This window comes from Lepidochelys kempii, chromosome 2 (assembly GCF_965140285.1).
Source record: "Lepidochelys kempii isolate rLepKem1 chromosome 2, rLepKem1.hap1, whole genome shotgun sequence".
NCBI lineage: Eukaryota > Metazoa > Chordata > Testudines > Cheloniidae > Lepidochelys > Lepidochelys kempii.
The window spans coordinates 158,547,925-158,553,220 of record NC_136381.1 but is presented as its reverse complement, the minus strand read 5'-3'; the positions used below and the strand labels follow the sequence as shown (position 1 = coordinate 158,553,220).

At 44.8% G+C, this 5,296-nt stretch overlaps 1 long non-coding RNA gene across 1 annotated transcript; it reads right to left on the bottom strand.

Moving 5' to 3' along the window:
* Positions 1-225: 225 nt before the first annotated feature.
* LOC140905984 (uncharacterized) lies at positions 226-4,689 on the bottom strand. Its single transcript, XR_012157013.1, has 3 exons — positions 4,544-4,689; positions 4,395-4,464; positions 226-452 (listed from the first exon to the last, which is right to left on the bottom strand). It is a non-coding gene; the product is annotated as an uncharacterized LOC140905984 (long non-coding RNA).
* Positions 4,690-5,296: the final 607 nt, after the last annotated feature.

The window sequence follows — 5,296 nt, the reverse complement described above, 5'->3', positions numbered from 1 at the left end:
AGCCAATACCCTCCCAAGGCAGGTTCCCGGACCCTGACGGCAGAGAAGGTACTTCTGGTGAGTGCACATTTGTAATGACACTACAGGGGTTAAAAGCAATTGTGTTTAATGTTTCATTTGCCCTGAACAATTGAGATGCATTCGCGGCCAGTACAGTTACTGGAAAAGTCTTTTAATGTGTCTGGGGATGGAGCGGAATCTTCCAGGGACATCTCCATGAAGCTCTCCTGGAGGTACTCTGAAAGCCTTTGCAGAAAGTTTCTGCGGAAGGCTGCCTTATTTCGTCCTCCACAGTAGGACACTTTACCACACCAAGCCAGTAGCAAGTAGTCTGGAATCATTGCAGCACAAGGCATGGTAGCGAATGGTCCTGGGTTTTGGTCGCATTCATGCAACTTTCGGTCTTTATCTTTCTCTGTCAGCCTCAGGAGAGTGATATCATTCATGGTCACCTGGTTGAAATAGGGGAATTTTTGTAAGGGAACAGTAAAAGGACCCCATTCATGCTGGGCTGTTTGTGCTTGGCTAAAAGGGATCATCCCAGAGATGATCACGTGGTGGGGGGAGAGGTGTGCTGCACATCCAACCCAAAACCGCAGCCCCTCCTTTTAAACAGCAAACCCAACTGGCATTGCTTGCTATGGGAAAGGAGAGTGCTGCAGTTTGAAATCATTCCCACATGTTATGAAGGTGGAAGAAGCCAACCCCATGTACCTTTTGGCTTACCATGGCTGCCTAAAAACCGAAAAATTCTGTTGCCCAGCCATGTGTGATGTGTCACCATACTGGCAGGTGCTCAATATAAAAGGCAAAATGCGACCTTGTACCTAAAGCACATGTGCTGTCTGCTATGAATTGCTTGACTCACTGTGAAAGAGTCTCTCTTTTGTTCTCAGAAATGTATCTTCTTAAATTTTACTCTCCCTTTTTATCTCCCCTGCAGGAGCAAATGTTTCTATGCTCCCTGAATTAACTCTGTCCCTGAGATTATCGCAGATCAGAAGGCGAAAAAAACACACTTGCGATGACATGTTTTCCAAGCTCCTGCAGTCCTCCTGCACTGATAGGGCACAGCTAAATGTATGGACACATTCAGTGACAGAGGCCAGGAAAGCATTCAGTGAGCATGATCAGAACACGCAGGAGGAGATGCTGAGGCTAATGGGGGAGCAAATGGACATGATCAGGCATCTGGTGGAGCTGCAGGAAAGGCAACAAGAGCACAGACTGCCACTGCATCCATTGTATAACCACCTGCCCTCCTCGCCAAGTTCCATATCCTCCTCACCCAGATGCCCAAGAACGTGGCGGGGAGGCTCCAGGCACCCACCCACTCAACTCCAGAGGATGGCCCAAGTAACAAAGCCGTTATTCAAACAGCTTTGATTTGTAGTGTGGCTACAATAAGCAATGTGGCCTTGTCCTTCCCTCCTGCCCCACCCCACCCAGGCTACCTTGTTAGTGATCTCCCTTTTTTAAAAATAAATAAAGAATGCATGGATTCAAAACAATAGGGACTTTATTTCCTTTGCCAGCTGTGGTCAAAGGGGGGAGGAGGACTGGTTTACAGGGAAGAATCAGGACTGGTTTACAGGGAAGTAAATTCAACAAAGGAGGAGGGTTTGCAGCAAGGAGAAACACACACAATGTCACACCGTAGCCTGGCCAGTCATGAAACTGTTTTTCAAAGCCTCTCTGATGTGCAGCGCGCCTAGCTGTGCTCTTCTAATTGCTCTGGTCTCAGGCTGTGCAAAACTGGCCGCCAGGCAATTTGCCTCAACCTCCCACCCCACCATAAACGTCTCCCCCTTACTCTCACAGATATTATGGAGCACACAGCAAGCAGCAATAACTATGGGAATATTGGTTGTGCTGAGGTCTAACCTAGTCAGCAAACAGCGCCAGCGAGCTTTTAAACATCCAAAGTGACATTCTGCCACCATTCTGCACTTGCGCAGCCTATAGTTGAACTGCTCCTTACTACTATCCAGGCTGCCTGTGTACGGCTTCATGAGCCATGGGTGCAAGGGGTAGGCTGGGTCCCCAAGGATAACTATTGGCATTTCAACATCCCCAACGGTAATTTTCTGGTCTGGGAAGTAAGTCCCTTCTTGCACTGTTTGAAGAGCCCAGAGATCCTAAAAATGTGAGTGTCATGCACCTTTCACCACATTGATGTCGGTGAAACGGCCCTTGTGATCCACCAGGGCTTGCAGCACCATTGAGAAGTACCCCTTGCGGTTTACGTATTGGTTGGCAAGGTGGTCCGGTGCCAAGATAAGGATATGCGTTCTGTCTATTGCCCCACCACAGTTAGGGAACCCCATTGCAGCAAAGCCATGACCTGCACATTTCCCAGAGTCACTACCCTTGCTAGCAGAAGGTCACTGATTGCCTTGGCTACTTGGATCACAGCAGCCCCCATGATAGATTTGCCCACTCCAAATTGATTCCCGACTGACCGTAGCAGTCAAGCATTGCAAGCTTCCACAGGGCTATCGCCATTCGCTTCTCAACTGTCAGGGCAGGTCTCATCTGGGTATTCCTGTGCTTCAGGGTCGGGGAAAGCAACTCAGAAAGTTCCATGAAAGTGGCCTTACGCATGCGAAAGTTTCGCAGCTACTGGGAATCATGCCATACCTGCAACACTATGCAGTCCCACCAGTCTGTGCTTGTTTGCTGGGCCCAGAATCGGTGTTTCACTGTATCAACCTGCCCCACTGATGCCATGATGTCCCAATTGCCACATCCCATGCTTTCAGTAATGTCTGTGTCCATGTCCTCCTCACAATTGTCCTCGTGCTGGCATCTCCTAGCCAGGTTCTGCACATACTGCAGGATAATGCGCAAGGTGTTTACAATGCTCACAACAGCAGCGCTGAGTGGGCTCCATGCTTGCTGTGCTATTGCGTCTGCACGGGTAACCCAGGAAAAAAGGTGCAAAACAATTGTTTGCTGTTGCTTTCAAGGAGGGAGGGAGAGAGAGAGGGGAGACTGATGACATGTACCCAAAACCACCTGCAACAATGTTTTTGCCCCATCAGGCATTGGGAGCTTAAGCCAAAATTCCAATGGGCAGCGGGGACTGTGGGATAGCTACCCACAGTGCACCAATCCGTGAGTCGATCCTAGCCTTGGTATTGAAGACACAGTCTGCCAACCTACTGCGCTTAGTGGGGACATACACAATCGACTGTATAAAATCGCTTTCTAAAGATCGACTTCTATAAAATCGACCTAATTTCGTAGTGTAGATATACCCTAAGAAGCAAGAAAATTCCTTGCTCTGGGACATCTCTTAAACTGCAGCCTATTGCCCACACAGAACATTTCCATTGAGAGTAACAGACTCCATATTTTCACAAGGAGCTTCCTTCAATCTCCAACAGTTAGGAAACACACTACACATTAATCTCCCACACAGTATGACACGAAGCTTTAATTATAACTTTAGTGACATTAACAACTATCAGGGTTGAGATATGTGTACACATTAAGTGTGTAATGTGTTTCTGGAAGAAACATAAGGTCATAATTAAGATGTATATCTATTTGGCCACCATTTATTCAGAAGGTGTGTACTGAATTTTCTGTTCTGACTCTGAGGGCTGTATTATGTCCAGCACTACATGTGTGCACAAGGGGAGGAAGACACAAGGAACCTTCCTCCTTATATATGCCCTTGTGCCAGTGTAACATGCTGGTGAGCATGTGTTCTAGAACCTCTTCTGTGCTGAATCTATATAAGATAAGTCTGCTATAGCCACACATAGTGAGGCTTGGATCTCTAGCTCAAGGTGTAGCTCTTCATGCTTTTAATCCTGAAGGTCCCCAGTTCAATCAAGAGGGAAACCCTCATGCAAGGGTAGGGCACAATCTGTTCCTTGTGCTTGCCTGATGCAAGGCTGGCATTAGGATTAGCCTCCCAAAACTAGAATAGTATTCTATTACGTCCAGATTACATCCCCCCAGACAGCAGAGTGAGCTTTGCCTTAAGAGTAGCTGGAGCTCTGGGAGCCACTGTGGCTATGTTAGGCTCAATGCCTCTGGGAGTTGATACATTTTCATCAGACCTACAAAGTGGGACTGTGCATTAAAGAGACACTAACCATTTTAATCAAATTCAAGGCAATATCTACATTTTCTCATGAAGATTTGTTGATTGCAGTTTAAGGTTATAAGTTTGTGATCATCTTTTAAATCTTGTGACTGAGAGAAAGTTTTTCTATTATATCTTATTTATATTTCAAAATTCTGCAGTGATGGAGACATTTTGCTTTTGTATGTGCCTTTAAATAAATGCAGTTTTTAAAAGTTTACATTGTGAGGGCTTCCCAGTTCCCCATCCACAGATAAAATAGGTTGGAAGGGGGGAAGAAAAACACTGTACATACTTTGAATTCCATTCACTCGGTCCGCTTGTTTCCCTGTCAACATCACGATAGCTCTTGGTAATTGTCCTTTCTGCAAAGTAATTTTTAATCAGCTCTTTGGCAATTTCACATAAATTATTTTCTCAAACCAAATTTCATCCCATGCTTACCTGAATGAATATTCACTCTCCGCTATCACTCTTTGAGGCCCTTTGATTTTCTCTTGTCTATAACAGATTGAAGTGCTTTCAGTACTTTGGCACAAAATGCATATGAACTGAAGCTGATTGGTTATTGGCGATCCCAGTGAAGCTGACTTTGTTTCAGCTGATCTGAGTTAGCACTCCCATAGTTTAACTTCAAATTTGGGATTAGAATGAGTATTAGAAGGTTTAAAAAACACTTTGGCAAACTTGGAGCATGTGCAGAAAAAAAAAAGCCTTAAACCAAACAGTTTCGGGTTATAGTGTGAACCACAAAGGATCTGTATTACTGATTCCCACATGCCCTGTTTCTTGACTTCTTATTAAGACCCATGTTAGTAGCAGTGCTTTAGTAGTATCCCAACATGAACCTAACTAGGAATGGGAGGTAAATGGATTTTTAAGTGAAACTTGCAAGGGCCAAGTTGACAGAATTTAATCTCTGGCAAATAACTTGCTGTAACTCTTCCTGTAAAGAAACACTTCATACAGCAACTTGATTCCAAAACTACTCTGCCATCTGCAAAGCCAAGGTCACTCAATGACTTTCTCTGATAACAACTAGAAGTTTTGGAGTGTAGACAAAACCAGAATGTCTGTACACAACATTTCATTATAAAATCAATTACAATGATTAAAAGAAAAAGTGATAATACATCAAATGTATCACACATTTTACCAGCTAAGAAACCCTGCTTATAGTGCCATATGGAAAGGTTT